The sequence below is a fragment of the Cydia pomonella genome, chromosome 8, assembly GCF_033807575.1.
Source record: "Cydia pomonella isolate Wapato2018A chromosome 8, ilCydPomo1, whole genome shotgun sequence".
Taxonomy (NCBI): domain Eukaryota; kingdom Metazoa; phylum Arthropoda; class Insecta; order Lepidoptera; family Tortricidae; genus Cydia; species Cydia pomonella.
The window spans coordinates 1,804,464-1,830,605 of record NC_084710.1 but is presented as its reverse complement, the minus strand read 5'-3'; the positions used below and the strand labels follow the sequence as shown (position 1 = coordinate 1,830,605).

Here is a 26,142-nt window from a genome sequence, read left to right as displayed (position 1 = left end):
GTTTTCCTTTTTTTAATTATGTAATATTTTTTCATAAAGCGAAACCTAATAAGTCTAGAATATATTATGCTGAAGCGATCGACATAAAAATCTAAGTTTGTTAAGATACAATATTATACAATTTACAATTATAGAATTCGTTGTTATACATATTGCATGTTATTGCAATTGAATGTTATTCCGATCAAAATTATACAAATTGAATTTATACATTCAGAGTGATATATTATAGGTTGGTATACGTTCTATTACTTACCCGATTTAGTTAGTGGAAACCGTTTTCGCCCGAAATGGAAATTTCATTGGTATGTGACATATATACTAATGTATTTATTTCAATATATTTATCATAAAGTGAAGTGTACTTTATAATATTGAAACCATATCAATTTTGTTGCTTGTATTAAAATTGATATTATGTTACTTTAAGTAGTTTTTCTCGGTAGCTCTATTTTATATTACTACAATCAATGGACGTATTTTAAGACCCGTATTTAAATTTGAATTTGTGATGCTCAAATCAGATTTATGGTTTTGGATTGTGCTTTAAAGCGAGGGGAGTGAATCTGAATAGAAGACATCAAAATAAAGCTTATGATTTTAATAATAAACATATCTTCAAGTGTATCTAACTCTCGAAAATCGCCTTTCAAAATTCCTGTCGGCAGATACTGGTAGGGTCTGGATACTATGTAGTAGGATGTCTCATCGACAAGTTTCCAAAATTGAGAAATCTTCATATTGTAAAGTTTCGGAAACTTGTAATATCTTTATATAGGGATCGAATTATTCCGTTTCCAAAATGAAAGTTTCCTCAATTTACTATGGTATTTTCCTGAAATTTCCGAGAACTACGAATAATGCAACACGGAAGAGCGTAGAAGTGACACCCGTGGTCCTTGAGACCTTATTAGCTAAAATGAGATTAGAATAAAATTAGAAGTGGAAAAATTACTGCCTTGGGTGAGACTTAAATTATACAATAACAAACATAATGTCTTTTTGAGATTAGATTAGAACTACTCACCTAATACTCATATTAGTTATACACTAAAACAGATGCCATAAACGAAAGAAAAGGTGACCAAGGACCCCAGTCCCCAGGATGGAATCGAACCTGCGTCCTCTAAGTTCGTGGCAAATAATTCGTACCTCCTGTTTCAGTTTATAAATTTTATAGTAATGTTTCTACTTGAAACAAATAAAATATTTTCATAAAAATAATTTAATTTGTCTCCTAATGGTACTTATATCAGATTGGAATTACATTTTCCAACGCCGAAATCAACCTTAGACGAGCAGATGACCTCACATTCTATAACATATAACATTAGCTCCATAATCGTAAAAAAATCTATAAACACGGCAACTCAAACCGCAATTACACAGTAAAATGATAATGATCGTTTATAAACAACCGGCGTTAAGAATTTATTACGATATTTTATGCTCAACAAATTGCGGTATAAGGCTTTTATACAGCTCTTGTAATGGCATGAAGACATGCAAACGAGTCGGTAAGTGGCAAGGTGACATGGATGTATCCGGTAGATTTCGCATTGTGAAACCGTTTAATTCAAAGATTCAAAGAATTTATTTGCGCAGAATACACGTATATACATGCAGATCATATTGGTACAAAAAAAAACAAAGTTCCAGTGTATTCAGTCTGCGTGCAGACATGCAAAGATTATAGATTATAGATGACCATAATGAGACTTGATTTAAGTACACAGAGCTACCGAGGATCAACTGTTTTAGTCTTTCCAATTCGGCATGGCCAGGAATCCGGTATATAGCGACTCGGGTGATCCGCTCTATAATCCGAAAGTTTGCACAGCTGAACGCCCGATGAACTACAGAGCGGTTGCAATTGATCGTATAATTTCGCTCTCACTCGCCGTTACCTTACATACCCAATAATCCAGCAGATCCAGCAGAAACAACAACAATAGGGGGAACATTTCAGATGCCGGATTACTTTGCACCTACTATGTTGAATTCAGAAATAAAATGTTATTGCGTAAATTATTTGCTTTTGTAACAGTATCATTAGAGCCCGTATCTCCTGATCTCCTAAATACGAAAATCCGTGGTGGTACCATTTTTATTATTTTGATCTGTCGACTGTTAACGAATAATGCTCCATTTAAATAAACTTGCGGCTGTAAACATTGATCATACCACCGCCGGTGTCAGCGTCCATCTCACTTATTTCACAAAAAAAATTGCTAATATTGTAATAAGTAGGTAGATTTAATATATAGAAACGTCAATGTGTGGTCTCACATGTGCCATCGAGGTAAGTAACATTGCAGTCGTAAACATTGATTGTACCACTGCTGTACAACCAGTGTCAGCTTTAAAGAAAAAAACAAAAAAAAAAGACTAATTCGTCTTTGTTATCATAATGCATAGGAGCCTCAATGTAACAATGAATCATCTAATGTGTTCCATCTAGGTAAGTAAGCTAAGCCGTAAACATTGATTATACCACCGCTGTACCACCAGAGTCAGCGTTTATCTCACTTACGACGCGGATAAGCATAGTGATAAACTGAAGATCGGAGAGTCATTCTATTCGCTAAATGAAATTTACAAGAAGGCTCAGGCTAACCAGTATAAGTTCTTAGATTACATTTAGTTTTTTTATGTGATAGTCATCGAACGCGACACAAGCCGCCTGATAGGAAATGGTTAGGTTCATGGCTTTCTTTGGGGTTCCGTACCCAAAGGGTCAAACGGGACCCTATTACTGAGACTCCGCTGTCCGTCCGTCCGTCCTTCCGTCTGTCACCAGGCTGTATCTCATGAACCGTGATAGTTAGCCAGTTGAAATTTCTACAGATTATGTATTTCTGTTGCCGCTATAACAACAAATACTAAAAACAGAATAAAATAAATATTTCTTTCCAATCTCGAGGTTCTCATCCAATCACCGAAATTAAGCAACGTCGGGCGGGGTTAGTATTTGGATGGGTGACCGTTTTTATAGATAATGGTACGGAACCCTTCCTGTGCGAGTCCGACTCTTGTCCGGTTCTCGACCGGTCTTGGCCGGTTTTTATTAAATAAATTGAATTGAATGGGTGACTGATATTGATACTTGGGGATAGCTCCAGCCAGCACATCCTGCAGCAAGAACTAGGGAGGGGAGACTCAAGGGTAAGCGATGTAATCTCGCATGGCTTTGTTGATTCAACCTAAGCGGCAGCGAGTCGGTGGATTATGTCAGCGTCACATCACACCGGCTAAGCCTCGAATGTCAAATCAAACAAAGTACGCTCGCACACCGGCTCATTACGCAATAACCCTGCACCCCCCGTAGGCACCCGCAGCCTGCCCGAGACACCGGAGCACCCAGTAGATAGGACTGGAGTGTAGGGTTTGCAGTCAGGATAGTAGGAGAAACGGGAAAGTTTTAGCCGACCCGAATACAAGGCATCGTGAAGATAGCATGGGGTAGATAGATTAGATACTATACTTGGTGTGTAATAAATGATTGGTAATAGGAGTGTGAGGATATGTAACTTTTTTTTTATTTTTTTTATTTTTAATATACTACGTCGGTGGCAAACAAGCATACGGCCTGCCTGATGGTAAGTAGTATCCGTAGCCTATGTACACCTGCAACTCCAGAGGAGTTACATGCGCGTTGCCGACCCTAACCCCCTCCCACCCTCGTTGAGCTCTGGCAACCTTACTCACCGGCAGGAACACAACACTATGAGTAGGGTCTAGTGTTATTTGGCTGCGATTTTCTGTAAGGTGGAGGTACTTCCCCAGTTGGGCTCTGCTCTAGATCTGGAATGACATCCGCTGTGCTGTGCCCTACCACACAGAGCGAGATGACATTCACAATGCCCATACCTCTCTTGTGGACGTAGTTTAAGGACATACCCGGGTCCATACTGCATTATTATTATTACTAACATAACTGCTTTATTATTATTACTAACCCAACCCTCTGCTTCTTTCCGCTTTAAGAGCCAGGATAATCTTATCCTTATTACGTAATCTCTGATGCTAATCAAAGCGTGCTAGTTCATGGGTGACTTGGTGAAGCTGAAAATTAGCATAAATATGTAAGTCTGGTGACAATGCAATATTATGGTACCATCGAGCTGATCTGATGTTGGAGGCAGAAGGTGGCCATAGGAACTCTGCGATAAATTAACGCAACCTAATTGTGTTTAGCGTTTTTAGAATGAGTATTAATTGCCTGTGGAAAGAAAAATACAGTCAGCGATAAAAGCTTGTACGAAAAATTAAATTCTCGCCAACTTATTTGACATTAAAAATGGCTGTGCACTCTACTCCAATGGAAAAAATTATGAACATTTGACTTCACTTTGGCTCGTGAAACCAATGAAAACACAGCCTGGATGGTAAATGCTAAAAGCGCGCGTTGATCCCATATTATTAGACATTTATGAATACTCGCTCAGTAGCTCCGATAATAGACTTAATGCTCTGATATTGATAGTACTAAATACTTTATGTCTACAATTTTATTTGCAGATGTCGGTTTAAATTCATGTTATCTGCGTGTAAATATAGGATAAGAAATAGGACTATTGCTATTTCAAATTGAAGTTATGTCTTTCCGAGGACTATTATGGTTATTATTTATTAAAATTGTCGCTGAATAGCAGAGTCATAAATTATAATTATAGAAATTGTCGTACATATTTAACAAAGTAGCCGATCACAGCGTTTTCCCGCTTTGTAAAGGAAAGCGACTACCAACAGAGAACCTGCCGAATACCTCCCGGCACTTATGTGGTAAAAATACATTAAAAGAAAATTAGAACAAAATAATGGGTTTGCAACAAAATTGCAATTGCAAAATTTGTAATATATAAATGTCGAGAAAGTCAAAAGTATAACTCACAATAACATACAATCTTTCCTTGGTGACATATATGTAGATCATTTTTGTCAGAAACTATTGTATTTCTTTTTAAAACGGGCTATTATCATGGAGAAATAAAATAAGTAAGCTTAGAATACTGGGCCCCAAACAAAGACCCGATGGAAGTTGGACAGTTCTTAAGAACCGTGAGATTGAAGACCTAGTGGCTGAACCTAACATCATGGGAGAAAGTAAAGCCCACAGACTCCGTCGGTTGGGCCACCTTGAGAGAATGGACGGAGATCGGAACGTAAAAAGAGCGTACCTGGGTCGCCTAGCAGGAGGACGTCCTATCGGACGCCCTAGGTATCGCTGGAGCGACATGGTGGAGGCGGATCTGCGCAAGCTTCGAGTCGACAATTGGCGAGAGGTCGCACAGGACCGAGAAAAATGGCGCTGTCTTGTGTCGGAGGCAAAGTCTCATTTTGGGTCGCTGAGCCAACGGAGTAAGTAAGTAAGTAGAGTGCAGTTTCCTCACTTAATAAATAATAAGTTATATGGGAGAAACTAGAAGATGGTAAAAACTTAAAACTTAGCTTAAAACTTATTATCAATGAGTTTTATCTATGTATGGAGAGACCACTCTAAGTTTATGCCTCTACGCTATTACTCAGGACGAAACCTCGGAAACAAAATAGGGCTAGTAAAATGCCACTAATTTAGTTTCATCCACCCGCTAAAGGCAGTAACTAACCGCCAGCGCCTATCAAATATCATTAATTATCCCAGAACCCGCACAACCTACATAATTCCACTCACGTTACATGCACTTTTAATTGTCACTTACCACTTTATGTAAATCGGCTGCGACGGGCGGGTGTCAACTGTCAACTGTCAAGTGTCAGCTGTCAGCGGTCGCGCTGACAGCTCGACACTGTGACAAGTGATATCTGCCCGCCGGCGCGATGTGAAATAATTTTGCTTTTTTTTGTCGCGTCGGACCGCTGTGTTTGTGTCCAACTTTAATGAAGTGTCGATGGTTGATGGATTTATATTTAATTAACGATGAATTGACGGATACCAGAAGTGTTTGTGTGTGCAATTAGTAGGTGATTGTGTAAGCGAAGTAATGTATATACAGGTTGAAGTATTATTCATAAAAATATATGTTACTAACTCTGTAACTGAATTAACTAGTCACTAAAACGAAACCGAATATATTTTTTTAATCATTTTATTTTTATTTTTTGCTTGTACCGGTGAAGGGATGATAATGGGTTTTGTAAGGGTATTTGGATACCGCTTAAGCATATCGGTTAGCGCTTAGATAAGGGCTTTAAAAGCAAAATGAAAGCGAAATAGTGTATATTGCGACATTACCCGTTCCGTCTGTCCGTTCGACCGTCCGTCCGTCCTTTCGTCCGTCGTTCCATCCGTCGTTCTATCCGTCGTTCCGTCCATCGTTAAGTCCGTCGTTCCGCCCGTCCTTCCGTCTTTCCTTCCGTCCGTCTATCTGTCCTTATCTTACAGCCATTTTACTCGGAAACTATAAAGTATATTTTAATAAAGATTCTAGCGCCCTAAACGCAACTTTCTCAACCCCATCACCTTATCACAGCGAATTGAAATTTCCCCCCTAAAATACAACGTGCACTAAAAGTCAATACGTAAGAGTGGAGTGGCCGTTACATTTTATAGCAACATTACCCGTTGCTAAGTGACGCGTAAATTCTTATAACTCGGGACATTCAAAATATGAAAGGGAATGGGGGCGTATTTATTATTCAGCACACGCCTGACGTGTATTTTAATAGTGTTGTAAACGTCAGGTGTCTTTTCATTTTTTTGGGGTTTGGTGAAAAAGCTTTTACTAGGCATGGAGTTAGGCAAATTTTTGCAAAAAAATCTCAGTAGTCCACAGATTTAGGAGTTGGGTTTGACAAAAAGGGTCATAATTTTGACTCTGTGCTCAGGGTGGCGAAACAAATCCTAGACAGATAAGATTTTAACCCTAATAGCGTATGTGTTTCATTTCAGAAATGCGTTCATATTTTTCTTTATTGAAAGACGAATAATCTTAATTCTCGAACAAATCTATTCCAAAAAATAAGTACATACTGTACCTACAATTGATGTATCGTTTGTCTACTGAAAGCAAAATAACAGTGTCATTTTTTAAAAGTGACATTTAAAATAATTATTAATTAGACATGATAAGAGCACACACAGAGCTTTGAAGTGCGTTTTATAATGTAAAAAACGTACTTACAAATACTTACACGCACCTACACATACTTAACATATATGTACATGTTGTTACAAAATAAACATATACCTAAGTATTACCTACATAACAGAAGATATAAAAACTTTCAAACCGGTTATCCTACTTTTTTATTGATTGGATACTACCTAATCGAAAAACTAAGGTAGAATTGTGCAAAGAAAATATATACTTTACTACAAAGTCTAGCCAACTTCTAGGAGGCCATATATAGTTTTCTTAGCATTCTTAGGAAATCCTTTATAACCTTAGTAATCGTTATATAACGATTAATAATCTACATAATTCCAACATTTTAATCTTTCATACGGCCGTATTCAACCTTTAATATAGGTCAAACGTTTCCTAACGATACGATATGGATTGAATATGTCAGTGACAAAATTGGCGTTTTTATAACGTTTAAAACTTTCGCGTTTTGAACACATTTGAATCGTTTTTTTTTTTACCTTTATTTTCGACGTTTCCACGCATTTTTCACTGGTCGTGGTCGCGGATAACTGTACTCCTAGTGTAAACGTACGCGTTTGCGTTAAGTCTCATTTTGTATGGGATTTTGAGTTTCCAAAACGTCCCGCTTGGCGCGCTGTTTCTAAATTCCATACAAAATGAGACTAAACGCAAACGCGTACGTCACGTCTCGCTATCGAATAAATTTACACTAGGGGCTCTGATGTTCCAGCAAAACGTCAAAACAGAGATTTGTGTAATAACCCGACGAAAAGCCTGCGTCGAAACGTCGGAAATAAAGATAACTTTTGACATTGACATATTTCATCCATATCGTATCTGTAGCAAATGTTTGACGTATATTAAAGTTCGATTCGCGCCGTTGGTTACATTTCCATACTACATTAAGCAGCTAAATTAATTATCTCTATTCATACAAATAAGTCATCACCAGCCAAGCCATTTTAAACTTTATACTAACGACATAAAAGTCATGAAAACAGTAAATAACTTCTGGCATACGAAGTTACAGCACGGCAATCTTCATTAATTCCCGTCATATCGCTGGTCTCATTATATTTTTCTATTCTAGCTCAGTTAAGTTGTCAATTACTCCAGATCTATGACTGTAATGGATTGAGACTTATGAAGTTATGAAAGGCTGGTGAGTAATAGTACATTACGATACAAGTGCGAAAAATTGCCTATGCGCATATACTTCGTACAAGATCTTACAGCATGTGCTGTAAAATAAACCCCTAGCAAAGGGCCCTTTAAACTTTCGACAAAGTTATGTAATGTGCTAATTATCGCACTAGTGCGGTAAAGTAGCACCATACGTACAGTAATAGTACATTACCACACATTACGATACAAGTGCGAAAAATAGGAAATTCGAGACGAGTGGCGATAAATTAAAACACGACCGAAGGGAGTGCTTTAAATCGACACGAGTTGCGAATAACTATTCGCACATGTATCGTACAACGTTTTACAGTACAACATATGGCCCTTTAAATGTTCGACACAGTAACGTAATATGCTAATTTTCGCACTAGTGCGGTAAAGTAGCACCATACGTACATTACGATACAAGTGCGAAAAGTAGGAAATGCCTTTTCACACGTGTATTTAATTGTACGTTTTACAGTACATATGGCCCTTTAAATTTTTGATATATGCACGTATAGTGCTAGTTACCGCACTAGGACGGTAAAATAGCACGATGTACTGTAATACTATGTAAGCACTTTGAAAAAAGATGTAGATGGCACTAGAGACTGAATAGTAGAAGCAGCTTCCTAATTCGAGTTTGTGGGTTCAAATTTTGGCTTGTATAGTATAGTCAGCATCAATAGGAGCGGGTGAAACAACGTGCCTAATTAACTGCCACTCTCGAATATTTTTACAAATAGGGATATAGTTCATGTCATCCACGATGACGCGCAGATTTGTCAAATCTAATCATTAAAGACATGACAATACGATTCAAGGCACGCGTCTTCGTGAATGACACGGCCATAGATATTAAGCATTACAGTTCGCGTTCAAAAGTCACACTGTATTGTTCTACATCTCTATATGTATTATTTATACATAGGGTATTTATATTTATAGAATCCGGCTCGAAGGACCACTTTGTTTGAATAAGTTGCTACGTTACCAATCATTTATTTTGAAATGTGACAGTTTCTTATATAGATTCTATGATAAACTAGCATTGCTTAGTTTGCGTCTGGAACAGCGCCATCTACCAGGAAATTGGGACAACTAACTAAACAGTTAAGTTATTACATATTTTAGATTATGGTAGAGAGACCCTTTTGACGCGAAGTCTGATCCGTTACTTTTAATGGTGTTAAGCCAAGTGATGGGGTTCTTGGACTTTGTTTACCGGGTACTTTCAGAGAAGTTATCATCATCATCATAGGTCAACATTTTGGTCCTGCAATCACTGCATATTGCAAATTGACGGCAGGACCTGCGTTTATGTGTACAAGCAGGACGATATGTTTAAAATATCATGTCATGTTATTAAAAATTTTTGAGCAAGAAGAAAAGTTCGAAAAACATATTTCGTGAACGGTTTTTTTCTGGGCCATCTTGTGCATTAGTTAACTTTTAATTTGTACATTACTTTCACTTTAGCAAACTCAACTAAGATAACGCCCATTCACAACCACACAAACAATCGTTAGATCATGCGTTATTGTTTTATTCTTCTTCGTTCCATCCTGTTACCCCGTGCTCGGGTGTAGGGCTCGAACCACTTTCCCTGACTTTGGTCCTGGGCCGCTTGGGTAACCTCCTCTTACCCCATCCCCAATACACCCAAATCTTGCTCCACGGAACGGCGCCAAGTAAATGTATTGTTTTATTACTCATAAATAAATTTAGAGCCTCCATGCCATGAAACTGACACAAATCACCAGCTTCCTAGTAAACATCATGCAGTAACCTACATAATAATAAATACAAACGTTAGACAAGGAATCTATTAACGATAAATCATGTCCAGCGCAACGATTGAGCAATAAATATCAATGAGTTTAATGCGCGCCGTCCGCCATGTTGCCGAGATGATTTACGGGACGTACTGTGAACTTGTCAATAGATGGCGTGGATGTGCGATTGGATAGAGGTGGCAACATTGTAGATTATTGTGACAGTAAAGCTGCATTCCTTCAGCGGACGTGTTGGTTGATACCCGTACGCCTCCTCTCATCTCCACCTCCGTAAAAAAGTAACCTAAAGACCAGACCATACTGTATGCGTATAAAGCATTTCTTCGGCTGCGTTTGAAGCTGTACATAAAGGTGCCTAACACACACACCTCGATTTGCAGAAGTTGTAGTCGGGGTCGTTGAAAATAGAGCCTGTGCGCGAAATAAAGATCAATATAATAATCATATTGTTACTAAAGGCAAAGCCATTTGGAACTATTATTATAATATTTGCATATTAATATTCTTTATTTCGGTTGAAGCCTATCGAGGAACGCTAAAATATTAAGAATTTGGACACAAACTCGTTAAGTAGGTGACCTGGGCTATTACCACGAAAATCGAAGTTCGTCAATTGCGGGCATTTTTCTCTGTCACTCTAATTACGTCTTAGTGGGAGTAAAAGAGAAAGTTCCCCGCAATTTGCGTATTTCGGTTTTCGCGGTAGGCCCCCTGACACCTCGTCTATTGACTTTTTAAAACCCAGGATGCCGCAATTTTGGAAGCTTGTATCTAGTTATGATGGATGAGATGTACGTATTGTACATGTATATATTATATATATGTAAATATAAGATAAGATATTGTAGAGAAAGGTTTTAGAAGACTTGAAGTGTCAATTTAGTCGAACAAAAAACCCTTGAATATGTTTTTGCTATGCTGTGCACTTGTACGAATATGATGGTCGTTCTGTAGGGCTAAGATGGTCGGCTTTTTATCATTTGTCAGCATGTCTGTCACATTCTAACAAGAAGTGCGTAAGTGACGGGCATAGTGACAAGTGATAAAAATTGAACCATATATCCAATAAAACGATGTCCGTCACTTTCAATTCCGCCGTGTTAAAAAGTGACTGTTAATGTTATAAAACCATCTAAATATAATCCGCCTGCTGGCCTATGTAAAAGCGTTTTTAATACCTGCTTATGGACACAATACCTCATCCAAATCATCGCAGCTCCTGTCACCAACGTCAGAGGATGTCGCATCACTGCCGGTCAACTAGGTGGTAATAGTAGTCGTTATTCCCAATTGATTCTATAGCTTTTCTATGAGCTATGTACGTAATGACCACAACTCAAAGAACCCCCGTTTCTCATCAGTTACATACAAACCATGAATCAAAGTAAGTGGGGTACCGTTTCAATTGATGAAGTAACGAGTTATTTTATAGTTGGGATTGTGTGCCAATGGGGCAGGGCATGTATCGATATTAATTCGGTAGGTTCCGTTCAATGTGAGATTTCAATTTATTTGACACGATGGAATAATAGAGGGTCATGGAGGACATTGTTGTGATGGCTGTACTCGTAAGAGTAGTCAGTATCTATTGAGGTATATTTTTAATAAATTCGCCTTACGCTTGCTTAACTGCTCGATGAGTGTACCGAGGAACTGCACAATCTTATTCCTCCGTCCCCATTTCACCATCGGACTACCAGACAATCGGCACTTCGGTATCGCTTCATGGTAGATATTCCACAAATACGCACGAAACGTTTCGCTTCAACATTCCTTATGCGAACTGCCAAGGAGTAGAATGCCCTGCCCGAGTCTGTGTTTGCGCATGAGTACAATCTAGATATCTTCAAGGCTAGAGTAAATAGGTATCTCATAGGTAAACGTGCTCCACCGTAGACCGCATCATCACTTACCATCAGGTGAGATCGTGGTCAAACGCCTGCCTATCCTCCATAAAATTGTGTGTGCTTGCCAATAATAATCAATTTCTTGCAACTGAGGACAGCTAGGTGACCGAAAAGACTTCCCTGTGGATAAAAAAAGAGCTTTCTTAATACAAGTCGCTTTGGCACCGAATTCGCTTAGTTGTCTGTATTCCCTGGCAAGTAGAATCTAGATTTCTTAAAAACACGAGTGAGGCAGTAAGCCTCATATTAGACTCTACATTATTTACCATAAGGCGCGAATAGAATTAATCAAACATCGTGTAACACCTACACTACAGTTTACCTAACGCTATCTTTCGGCAAATATTGAAACAAACAACGAAATTTCGTCGTCAGTCTCTCATCTTTGCGTATTCGAACGAACGAAGAGGTTCATGGTAGGTTCTTAGAACGTGACCAAAGTGACGAAAAACCGTGTCACATACATAAACTGTACAGTATACACATACAGAAAGCTGACTATATTTTATACGCATGTGAATTACGTTCAATATTTATTACACTTACTTCAAAGATACGTCCGTGTTGCAAATGCAAATAATTCCTAAAACGATACATTTACCAAAAGATGATAAAAGTATTATCGAGTAAGTATTGGTAGGACCTTTTGGCATTTAAATAAGTACACGTTTAACCTGCAATAATTCACACTATTATTGCATAAATTTACGACGTGCATAAACGCTTACTAGTTATTTATTAATAAAGCTACGTTTTATTGCTTTTGCGTATTAATTTATTATTGTAGATGTCCATTGTGTTAAATTAAGCGAGATATCTTTATTGTCCGTGATATAAATTATATGGACACGTTCATGGACATAATTATATTGCAAATAAAATTACTGATGGCTAATATCAAAAGCTAAATTTAATATACCTAATACCAATTTGATTGTTATCCTTGCTGTATTTATTTGCGACAATAAAGTTTTTTTTTTATTAAAAATCAACTCGTTAGCCAGTAATTGATATGCCTGCTGTCAAAAGTTACATTTCTTAACCCATTCCGTATCAAAAAGGGTGCTTTTCGATATTCGAAATGCGTATAAAAAAGGTACCGAGTGAGAGTAGGTGTAAATGAATCCTTAAAAATAATTATTTTTTATGAATACTCGTAGATGTAACATTACATGAAATTTATCTATACACCTAGGGAACAAATTTTTTTTTTGTGTTTTTTAACCGGTTTTTTTTTTTTTAATTAAGTGTATGACATCTATTTAAATAAATAATAAATAAATAAATATTATAGGACATTATTACACAAATTGACTAAGTCCCACAGTAAGCTCAATAAGGCTTGTGTTGAGGGTACTTAGACAACGATATATATAATATATAAATATTTATAAATACTTAAATACATAGAAAACACCCATGACTCAGGAACAAATATCCATGCTCATCACACGAATAAATGCCCTTACCAGGATTTGAACCCGGGACCATCAGCTTCGTAGGCAGGGTTACTACCCACTAGGCCAAACCGGTCGTCGGTTTCTGTTTACATATATTCAATTTATCCATATAATTTAGCATAGTACCTACCTACAATTATATTAAAATGTTTTGATGACTGATATACAAATCAACTATCTACTTGTTCCGAAAGAAGTTAATATATAAGAAAGGTCTATTCCTCTCTCGACCCACCATTAGTCCGTCGCGACGAAATTAAATTTTAAACTGTCACCACGCCCTGCCGCTGTCAAACTTTTTCTATTAACTTTTTCATTATGATTTGACAGGACATTCATAAAGCTGGGATTGGGACGTTGATGAATGAGCTGTTTTTGGATAAAAGGCGTATGTCTTAATTTAGTACTTTGAGATTTAGCTTAAAACGTTTTTTTTTTGGGGACCTTATACATCTCCAAACTTAATGTATTAACCGTGGAGACTATACGTCTCTGTCATATTGTATAATATACTTGACTAGGTACATACTAGTTATGTATTCTGTAGCATTAGTTTAAGAGACTGCTAGTTTAACAGTCCAGACGCGGTTTATTTATTTAGTATAAATTTTATTTTGACACTTGGAGAGACTTTACACCTCCAAATTTTATTAGTATTAGTACTCTGACATTGGGGACCTTTTACATCTCCAGATTTAATGTGTTTTTAACTATAGAGACTATACATCTCTATTGTATTGTAGTAATTATTTATTTTAAGATTATTATAATGTAATGTTTGCCCAGGTATTGGCTGTTGTATTTATAAATGTTGTTATGTATTTTTCATGTCACTATATGATGTTACTATAAATGTTGTATTGACTTGTAAAAGAGCCCTTGAGGCCTACTTGCAGAATAATTTTTTGAAATTTGAATTTTTTTCTGAGTAAAGTTGAGCAAGTTTCTGGCAGTTTCTGGCAAGATAAGAAGGGATTTTTTGGCATCTTTGACAACCGATTGCATCACTGCAACTAATAAAACAAATCCCCTGCCGTGTCAGTCTGTCTGTATGTCTGTATTCTCGCGATAAACTCGTGTAAGTTTGGTGTAGCCCGTGCGACGCGAGGGCGGGTGGCTAGTATTACCAAAGATATTGTGTGAATGTGTACAATCTAAGACAATTTCGTGCTGTGCATTTGACAGGTAAACGAGATGGCGCTGTACATCTCCATTCGTTTTGCGGTAACTCTGATTGCGCAGTACAGCGCTATCTATTTTGAATGTCGAACAAAGAGTCACGTGTTTTTCTTAGACTTATGTTAGAATCAGTACCCCTAGTGTAAATAAATTCGATTTCGAAACGTGACGTACGCGTTTGCGTTTAGTCTCATTTTGTATATACAGCGCACTTTACACCGTCAATAACATCTAGGTTCTTAACTACTCTAGCGCTACTCTGGAGAGTTTTGGAACTATTATTTATAGCTGACAGCTGGACACTTTTGCAACAGTTCTGCCTATGGAGATTTCATTCCTTACCTCTACCTTCCATACCTATGAGCTCCCTTGCGCCCGGGAGCTTGGCTTTTGAGTGATGTTTGTGTTTATAAAGCATTCAAAGGGTTAAAATAAAATCTTCGTTGTCGCTACCTTGTGGTCCCGCTTAATATGAATCACGAAACCATCGACTCGAGTAGAAGAAGAAGAAGCCTATAACAAAACAGTCTAACACCAAACTAAACTCAAACCTTTCTATCACCTGGGCATTTAATTTCCACTTCACGTTTTGCATAACACAGCCACGAAACAAAGGCACAAAGCTGATACAAAAAGGCGTATGTAGTGTGGAATTGGAGTAGTTGCTTGGCGGTTAAGCCCTTTTATACCGGGATATAGGGAAATAACAATATGTCAGCCGCAGGCGCGTAATTTCGCCGACAGCTTAAGATGGAGGTTTATATTGAGTATATTTGAAAGCGTGAATGTAGGATGTTTCTGATATTCAGAATTTCGAAAACTTAATTAAAAATTTTGCGGTAGGTACGAATGATTGCCGGCAAAACATCTCAACTCGCATTCATAAAGCGACTTAACGAGTCAAATCGGCTAGTATTTAAGACTTGGAACAAACAATAAAAAAATGTTTATAGTTTAGTTAGTTTATTAATTTGTTATTTGAGTTTACTGTATTTTATCATTTTGTGTTGTCCCAAATAAATGAAACTTGAATAAAAAAAAACAAAAAGCCAACGACACGAGGTGTTCCCAGGCGGTCACCCATCCAAGTACTGACCTCGCCCGACGTTGCTTAACTTCGGTGATCGGACGAGAACCGGTGTATTCAACGTGGTATGGACGTTGGCGCTTGAGACTCTGAAATTAGTATACAGTAGCGCCAAATATAACATCAGTGACGTCACCATGACGTGTGAGTTTTGTCTCACTCATTGGGAGTGTAGATTGGTGTATAATTTAAAATATTTTCCATTTCTCTTTTTAACTACTAATAGGTATTTTTCTACTTCTATTTAGAATTACTATCCCTATTACATTTTTCCTCTGCCGAGGCCGGTTTTACAAAAACAAATATCATAAAGCAAGTAATAAAATCCGATCTAGCCGTCGATAGTAAACGGGTGTTAGTTAATACAGTTAATTATGTAATTTATGTGCCGTTAAACGGTAAAATATGGGTGTTAGGCTGCTGTTTTGACTGCACGGGATCGTAAAAATTGGGGAACGAGTGTAGATGTTCTAAACTGTTGATACGAGCTGCAATTAGAAGGAAACATTTTTGTTGCTTTAAAATAGAGTAAAACTAAAAACTAACTGTACCTACATATGTGTGGTTTCGAATGAATGAAGCTAAATTTTAACATTATCTCTTTCTATTGACAATATAGCTTTCCAAATATTTACACTTGTCAAATATCGTGTCAGTATCACTTCTTGTTCTTCTTTGCACTCCGAGCAACTTGCGACGTCACTAATATTAAAATGTCGCCAAGTCTTTAAGAATGAAGCTACTATTGACAAATTTCTGCTTCCATGTCGCCAACGTCCATACCACGTTGAATACACCGGTTCTCGTCCGATCACCGAAGTTAAGCAACGTCGGGCGAGGTCAGTACTTGGATGGGTGACCGCCTGGGAACACCTCGTGTCGTTGGCTTTTGTATTTTTTAACCTTTTGAACGCCACGGCTGTCGCACGCGGCGCGTAATCGTGAACCTTATCGGTACGCATGAAGGTTGATATTGGGCTGTAGCCGCGCGCGTCTTTGGCGGTCAAAAGGTTAAATTATTTTTCGTCATGTCATATTATCAAAAAAGGTCTCAGTAATTGTTAAAAGTAATAGGAATTGAAAGAAACATTTTAATGTAATTAAATCGAGGTATAGCGAGCCAGCTCCGTCGTATTTTTTATTCAATTTCCTATGGAAAAAAATTACGTAATAATTTGTAAACCTTTAGTAAATTATGTCTGTAACTACAATACAATAGTACCATTACGATACAAGTGCGAAAAGTACGAAATTCGCAATGAGTGACGGTAAATTAAAACACGACCGAAGGGAGTGTTTTAAATCGACACAAGTTACGAATCACCTATTCGCACATGTATCATACGTTTTCCGTAAGTTTTAGAGTACCTACCGAAATAATAAGATAATAAATTTAAATTTTCGACATAGTTACGTAATGTGCTAATTATCGCACTAGTGTGGTAAAGTAGCACCATGTATTATGAAACTTTAAAGTAGGCTTAGCAATGTGTAAAAATCAACAAAACGAGAAGAAAAATCAGGCGTTTTGTTACACATTATACTTCTGTCATCTCATGGCTTTTAACAGTACATATACTAACGGAAAATTATTTTGGATCCATGTAAATAAACCTTAATAATAACTTCAATTAAAAACAAGCAACATTAACAAGACCGCCCTGTTTTCACACAATTATCCCTTGCTAAAGTAAACAATATAAACGGGCGAATTTACGAGTACATTTGGGAAAAAACAGCAAAGTAAATATATCGCGGGGGGCGATAAAGTCGCCTTTAATACAATTACTTGGGGATATATAGGTGTTTATTTTGTAGCAAATGTTACTACGCCGCCGTCGGCAACGGTGTAAGGCACAAGAGAGTAGAAATAGTGTTTATGATATTTTCATACATAAGCCACATTAGAGCCCATAACAGGATAATCCATAATGCTGAAGTAACCGTCATCGAAATCAATGAGAAGGACTACATAATATATAGCAAATGAATAAACTAGCAATCAACCCTAATTAATGTGTAAACAGGCCCCAATTAGAAGGCCAGCCACTCTTACCAGTACCTAGTTTGACCTTATGTATGATATACATTGCTACTTGCTTTTGGTGGCAAATATATGAACTCCCAATAAGTATAGGCCCTAATGAATTCATATTTATATACATATTTTATGCATATAGGCTACGCTAATAGATAAGAGTGAGTGAGTGAGATTTAGTTATACTTCTAGGCGGAGTAGTGGCTGGAACTATGAACAGTGGATGCCCAATATCAGCCTTCGATCTTTTTTGTTTCAGATTTATTCACGAAAATGTTAAAATATAAAGGTAATTTTTAAACTGATTTTTTAGCTAAACCGAGCAATCCAAGGGTAACCAAGCAAAATCAGAATTGTTAATATTGCATATTTTACACACATATTATCTGTCCTTAAACTTAGGGAAAAAAACATCTTCATTTTTTTGGCATTTCTCACGAAGACACACCTACCAAAAAAAAATTACGTGACTAGCCACAATTACCAAACTACAAAGACATAAAAACATTATCAAATATGTTGGTGCGCCATGTCAAAAAAACATTATCGAACGTATCGTTACTGTATCATAATATATTTATCATATCATCTCTTTTGCATATTCGAGAGAATGAGACGCAATTAATGGATTTCAAAGAGAGGCTACCGCGAATACTGAAGTTTGTAAATTGCGGGCATCCTTCTCTTTAGCTCAATTGCCAAAATTGTCATACTAATTACGTCCTGTAATTTGTGTGCAGAGAAAGATTCCCGCAATTTGCGAACTTCGGTGTTCGCGGTAGGCCCTCAGCCATCTGATGGGACTGTGGAAATCGCTAGCTCCTATCGATTGCTCCCCTTCGCAACATAACCGTACATCAGCGCTATTTGCGACGTTATTCCGCTCGGATGACAACCCGCACCACCAAATCTATGCGGCACTTGTCTTTTACTCATTATTATTGTCTGCTCTAACTCAGGAAGGTGACAACTGATTAATGTTGTACAGTCAAATATATATATACAGTCGAATTCATAAATACGTATACATTTTTCCACTTTATTAAACTTTACTAAGTTTTACTGTTTTTACTTGGCGTCATTCCGTGGAGCAAGAGTTGGGTGTATTGGGAAATGGGGTGGGAGGAGGTTACTCAAGTTGCCCAGGAAGGACCGGAGTCAGTGGAAGAAAATGGTTCGAGCCCTACATCCCAGCAGAGGGTAACAGGATGGAAAGAAGAAAAAGAAGTTTTACTGTTTAGGAGGTCCTCAATAATCATTGAAACACCAAAGCCTAGATTGTTATTTGGTGTCTCTGAGAACTGCTGTCCTAGTGCACATCCGTTTGATTGAGTCGATCGAGGGGTAGATGTGATATTTCTGACGAGGCCCACAGAGTCGAGTTGAGTTTATAAACCTTGGACTTGGTAAGTCTTATGATGTAGAGGCTTAGAGAGGTAAAGAAATGTATACATTATGAAATCGAATTTTTCGAGGTTGACTGTATCCTGTATTTCACATATGACTTACCTAAGTTTTATGAACTGTCGCCCGCGGTATTTCCGAACCTCCTAGAAGCGCGTACTCCCATCTTCCTCACAAGTCCGGCAACGTACTAGCAAGTCTAGCAACCCCTCTGGTGTCGCAGGTGTGTATGGGCGACGCTTACCATCCGGCGATTCGTCTGCTCGTTTGCCTCAAGCCTTATTAAGCTTACTATTGAGCTAGGTCGATTTATGAAATGTCAAAAATCCACGCGGCAACATCGGTTTTGATACTTGCGGTAGCAATGCAGTTGGCAGCAATGTCGCACCGCATTACTGCAGCAATAACGCTCTCGACACAATGTGAATTTTAAGCCTCACCAGCATGCCGTACACGCTAGCTAAGCTACTGGTCGCCTTCACCGCGGCCCCGAAACTGGCCCCGCTCAAACGGTATCACCAGGCTAGGGGTCGTTCGTTGGGTTGGGTAACGATCAGTAACAAAGAGTTGGCCAACACCAGCAGCACACATTGTCCTCAAAATGACGAATATTGACTTCCCCACATCGGTGGGGAGCGACCTGCCACAGCCGCCACAGCCGAAGGGCGGAAGCGGCCTCTCATACCTCCTTTCCAGGGAGGTTCCGAATGACATACAGTCAGTGTGAATTTTATTTCTTTCGTGGTGTGCGTTCCGACTGAACATCTAGCGACCTTCACCAAGGAGTAGTTTTGGCCGAAGAGTGTCAAGTTCCAGCGGTTTCACGGCCGGCTCCCTGACGCTTCAAACTTTAAACTTCAACATGTATTCAGCAAGAACAAGGACACTTTTACGCGTCAACACAGAATTTACATACAAGCAAAAAAAACACATCAACGGTTATAAAATATGTCGAATGAACTGAAAATATCAATTGAAACTAAAGTATTATAATATTACTTAGAGATGTATAAAGTCTCTTAATGACGACTTACAAAAAAATAACTATAATAATAATACAAAATACACACACACACCCACCAAAAAATCTTAAATTATTTACCGGTGTGAAGTTAGCGGCCAAAAGTTGGCGGCCAAATATTGGCGTCACAGTCGGCCTCTAACATTTAGCGGCCAAAAGTTGGCGGCCAAATGTTGGCGCCAGTCGGCCGCCAACGTTTAGCGGCCAAATGTTGGCGCCAGTCGGCCGCCAACATTTGGCCGCCAACTTCACACTAAGATTAACCTACCAAATTAAGAAGTCCGTATGAAATCTCACCATACATAACACAATAGGGTTGTTTCCATCTACAAATCTTAGGGCAGAATTGTATCCCAATAAATTCTTTTGGATTATAAGAACATGTTAAACTACTTTTAGGGGACCTGTAATGACCATATTTTTGTAAATATTGAATTTAAAATATCTTTTGGCACACGTCACGTGACCAAACTCGAAACGTCTTTGAAGATTCTGATGACGTCACAACTCTCGGATTGACACTGTTGACAGTTAGGTGATAAACAACAAATGACAAATGTCAATTGACAGTTTGTATCTTCTACATGTGTATGAAGTTATGTGTCAAACCGTAAACTGTGACGTCACACAATTTACAAAGAGCGTTTTGGGCGCGAAAGCATCTGTCAAAATATATTTTGTTAATTTAACATATTTAAACCCGTTTTTAGTATAAAAGTTGAATTTTAGGGCAACTTTTAGTTAATATAGAACGTAATACAAGCGTTTCAAAAAATTGGAAACAACCATATTGGTGGAACGTTAGGGCAGTGTCTCGTTATATAAGGGCATTTTGTCCAAACTGCCCTGCAGAATTGCAGCCGATTATTACAGATTTCATTTTTTCTACAAAACGTAAAACCTTTTAGAAATATTTCGGTTAGTGCTATATAGTCCACACTAAAAGAGATACAACTCTATGTACTAAAACCTGTTTTGGATAGTCTATTAGATGCTTAATGAAACGTATATAGTGCAACCCCAATCATCGATCCAGAAGTTAGGTGATAAAAAATAAAATATTTAATTATTCTCCACAAACCTTTTAGAAATAATTCGGCTGCTGCTATAACGTCCAGGGTACAGCTCTACTAAAAGCTGCTTTAAATACCCTATAAGATGCTCTATGACTCGTATATAGTATGACTCTACGGCATATGAATGATGCAAGGGCAATAAATTTGAAACTTAGGCTTTCTATGAACATTTGCATTCATTGAAGTATTTTTGCACCTTAGACGGCAGGCGAGTAAACCACACCCACTGTATCGTACAGAACATAATACTATCTATTAAATAACACTATCTCTAGAGTGAAACTGGGCGACATAATAATGGTGCACGGGCATCAAATAAGAATCTGATACTTTCTATGAACATTAGCAATTGTTGAAGTTTTTCGGCATCTTCGACGGCAGGCGAGTAAACTACACCCACTGCATCGTACAGAGCATTATATCATCAATCAAAAACCATTACTCGGCGGCTTATTAATGGTGCACGGGCATGAAATAAGAAACTGAGGCTTTCTATGAACATTTGCGATCATCGAAGTTTTTCGGCATCTTAGACGGCAGGCGAGTAAACGACACCCACTGCATCGTACAGAGCATTATATTTTCTATCAAATAACTTTATCTCTAGTGTGATACTCGGCGGCATATTAATGGTGCACGGGCATAAAAAAGAAACTTAGGCTTTCTATGAACTTCTGCATTCATTGAAGTTTTTCGGCATCTTAGACGGCAGGCGAGTAAACTACACTCACTGAATCGTACAGAGCATTATATTATCTATCAAATAACATTATCTCACTCCCCCAGAAGTCACTCCCCCATCCTCTATGACTACGTAATCAACGACACAAAAATTAAAAAGAGTGACAGAAGTTAAAGATTAAGTAAAATTCAAATCTGATATGAGGTTTCGGGATCATATCGCCGTTATTGGTAAGAATTGTTATTGGTAAGACTTTGGCTTTCTATGAACATTTGCATTCATTGAAGTTTTTTGGCATCTTAGACGGCAGGCGACTAAACCGCACCTACTGCATCGTACAGAGAATTATATTTTCTATCAAATAACTTTATCTCTAGAGTGATACTCGGCGGCATATTAATGCTGCATGGGCATCAAAAGAGACTTTGGCTTTCTATGAACATTTGCATTCATTGAAGAATTTTTGCATCTTAGACGGCAGGCGAGTAAACTACACCGACTGCATCATACAGAGCAATATATCATCAATCAAATTACAGTACCTCTAGAGTGATACTCGGCAGCATATTAATGGTGCACGGGCATCAAAAGAGACTTTGGCTTTCTATGAACATTTGCATTCATTGAAGAAAATTTGCATCTTAGACGGCAGGCGAGTCAACCGCACCCACTGCATCGTACAGAGCATTAAATTATCGATCAAATAATTTTATTTCTAGAGTGATACTCGGCGGCATATTCATGATGCACGGGCATCAAAGAGACTTTGGCTTTCTATGAACATTTGCATTCTTTGAAGAATTTTTGCATCTTAGACGGCAGGCGAGTAAACTACACCCACTCTATCGTACAGAACATTATACTATGTATCAAATAACACTATATCTAGAGTGATACTCGGCGGCATATTAATGGTGCAAGTGCACAAATAAGAAACTTAGGCTTTCTATGAACATTTACATTCATTGAAGTTTTTCGGCATCTTAGACGGCAGGCGAGTAAACTACACCCACTGCATCGTACAGAGCGTTATATCATCAATCAAATAACAGTTACTCTAGAGTGATACTCAGCGGCATATTAATGGTGCACGGGCATCAAAAGAGACTTTGGCGTTCTATGAACATTTGCATTCATTGAAGTTTTTCGGCATCTGAGACGGCAGGCGAGTAAACCGCACCTACTCTATCGTACAGAGCATTATATTTTCTATCAAATAACTTTATCTCTAGAGTGATACTCGGCGGCATATTAATGGTGCACGGGCATCTAAAGAGACTTTGGCTTTCTATGAACATTTGCATTCATTGAAGAAAATTTGCAACTTAGACGGCAGGCGAGTAAACCGCACCCACTGCATCGTACAGAGCATTAAATTATCGATCAAATAATTTTATTTCTAGAGTGATACTCGGCGGCATATTCATGATGCACGGGCATCAAAGAGACTTTGGCTTTCTATGAATTTTTGCATCTTAGACGGCAGGCGAGTAAACTACACCCACTCTATCGTACAGAACATTATACTATGTATCAAATAGCACTATATCTAGAATGATACTCGGCGGCATATTAATGGTGCACGGGCATCAAAAGAGACTTTGGCTTTCTATGAACATTTGCATTCATTGAAGTTTTTCGGCATCTTAGACGGCAGGCGAGTAAACCGCACCTACTGCATCGTACAGAGCATTATATTTTCTATCAAATAACTTTATCTCTAGGGTGATACTCGGCGGCATATTAATGCTGCATGGGCATCAAAAGAGACTTTGGCTTTCTATGAACATTTGCATTCATTGAAGAATTTTTGCATCTTAGACGGCAGGCGATTAAACTACACCCACTGAATCCTACAGAGCATTATATTTTCTATCAAATAACTATATTTTTAGAGTGATACTCGGCGGCATATTAATGCTGCATGGACATCAAAAGAGACTTTGGCTTTCTATGAACATTTGCATTCATTGAAGAATTTTTGCATCTTAGGCGGCAGGCGAGTAAACTACACCCACTGAATCCTACAGAGCATTATATTTTCTATCAAATAACTATATTTCTAGAGTGATACTCGGCGGCATATTAATGCTGCACGGACACCAAAAGAGACTTTGGTTGTCTATTAACATTTGCATTCATTGAAGAATTTTTGCATCTTAGACGGCAGGCGAGTAAACTACACCCACTCTATCGTACAGAACATTATATTATGTATCAAATAACACTATATCTAGAGTGATACTCGGCGGCATATTAATGGTGCAAGTGCACAAATAAGAAACTTAGGCTTTCTATGAACATTTGCATTCATTGAAGTTTTTCGGCATCTTAGACGGCAGGCGAGTAAACTACACCCACTGCATCGTACAGAGCGTTATATCATCAATCAAATTACAGTACCTCTAGAGTGATACTCGGCGGCATATTAATGGTGCACGGGCATCAAAAGAGACTTTGGCGTTCTATGAACATTTGCATTCATTGAAGTTTTTCGGCATCTTAGACGGCAAGCGAGTAAACCGCACCTACTGCATCGTACAGAGCATTATATTTTCTATCAAATAACTTTATCTCTAGAGTGATACTCGGCGGCATATTAATGCTGCATGGGCATCAAAAGAGACTTTGGCTTTCTATGAACATTTGCATTCATTGAAGAATTTTTGCATCTTAGACGGCAGGCGAGTAAACTACACCCACTGAATCCTACAGAGCATTATATTTTCTATCAAATAACTATATTTCTAGAGTGATACTCGGCGGCATATTAATGCTGCATGGACATCAAAAGAGACTTTGGCTTTCTATGAACATTTGCATTCATTGAAGAATTTTTGCATCTTAGGCGGCAGGCGAGTAAACTACACCCACTGAATCCTACAGAGCATTATATTTTCTATCAAATAACTATATTTCTAGAGTGATACTCGGCGGCATATTAATGCTGCACGGACACCAAAAGAGACTTTGGTTGTCTATTAACATTTGCATTCATTGAAGAATTTTTGCATCTTAGACGGCAGGCGAGTAAACTACACCCACTCTATCGTACAGAACATTATATTATGTATCAAATAACACTATATCTAGAGTGATACTCGGCGGCATATTAATGGTGCAAGTGCACAAATAAGAAACTTAGGCTTTCTATGAACATTTGCATTCATTGAAGTTTTTCGGCATCTTAGACGGCAGGCGAGTAAACCGCACCCACTGCATCGTACAGAGCATTATATTTTCTATCAAATAACTTTATTTCTAGAGTGATACTCGGCGGCATATTAATGCTGCATGGACATCAAAAGAGACTTTGGCTTTCTATGAACATTTGCATTCATTGAAGAATTTTTGCATCTTAGACGGCAGGCGAGTAAACTACACCCACTGAATCCTACAGAGCATTATGTTTTCTATCAAATAACTATATTTCTAGAGTGATACTCGGCGGCATATTAATGCTGCATGGACATCAAAAGAGACTTTGGCTTTCTATGAACATTTGCATTCATTGAAGAAAATTTGCATCTTAGACGGCAGGCGAGTAAACTACACCCACTGAATCCTACAGAGCATTATATTTTCTATCAAATAACTATATTTGTAGAGTGATACTCGGCGGCATATTAATGCTGCATGGGAATCAAAAGAGACTTTGGCTTTCTATGAACATTTGCATTCATTGAAGAAAATTTGCATCTTAGACGGCAGGCGAGTAAACTACACCCACTGAATCCTACAGAGCATTATATTTTCTATCAAATAACTATATTTGTAGAGTGATACTCGGCGGCATATTAATGCTGCATGGGCATCAAAAGAGACTTTGGCTTTCTATGAACATTTGCATTCATTGAAGAATTTTTGTATCTTAGACGGCAGGCGAGTAAAATACACCCACTCTATCGTACAGAACATTATACTATGTATCAAATAGCATTTTATCTAGAGTGATACTCGGCGGCATATTAATGGTGCAAGTGCACAAATAAGAAACTTAGGCTTTCTATAAACATTTGCATTCATTGAAGTTTTTCGGCATCTTAGACGGCAGGCGAGTAAACCGCACCCACTGCATCGTACAGAGCATTATATTTTCTATCAAATAACTTTATTTCTAGAGTGATACTCGGCGGCATATTCATGATGCACTGGCATAAAAAAGAAACTTAGGCTTTCTATGAACATTTCCATTCATTGAAGTTTTTCGGCATCTTAGACGGCAGGCGAGTAA

The 26,142-nt window shown here is 38.0% G+C and overlaps 2 non-coding genes across 2 annotated transcripts; one reads left to right on the top strand and one right to left on the bottom strand.

Moving 5' to 3' along the window:
* Positions 1-15,647: 15,647 nt before the first annotated feature.
* On the bottom strand, positions 15,648-15,766 carry LOC133520894 (5S ribosomal RNA). Its single transcript, XR_009799827.1, has one exon. It is a non-coding gene; the product is annotated as a 5S ribosomal RNA (ribosomal RNA).
* Positions 15,767-16,456: 690 nt separating this feature from the next.
* On the top strand, positions 16,457-16,575 carry LOC133520890 (5S ribosomal RNA). Its single transcript, XR_009799823.1, has one exon. It is a non-coding gene; the product is annotated as a 5S ribosomal RNA (ribosomal RNA).
* Positions 16,576-26,142: the final 9,567 nt, after the last annotated feature.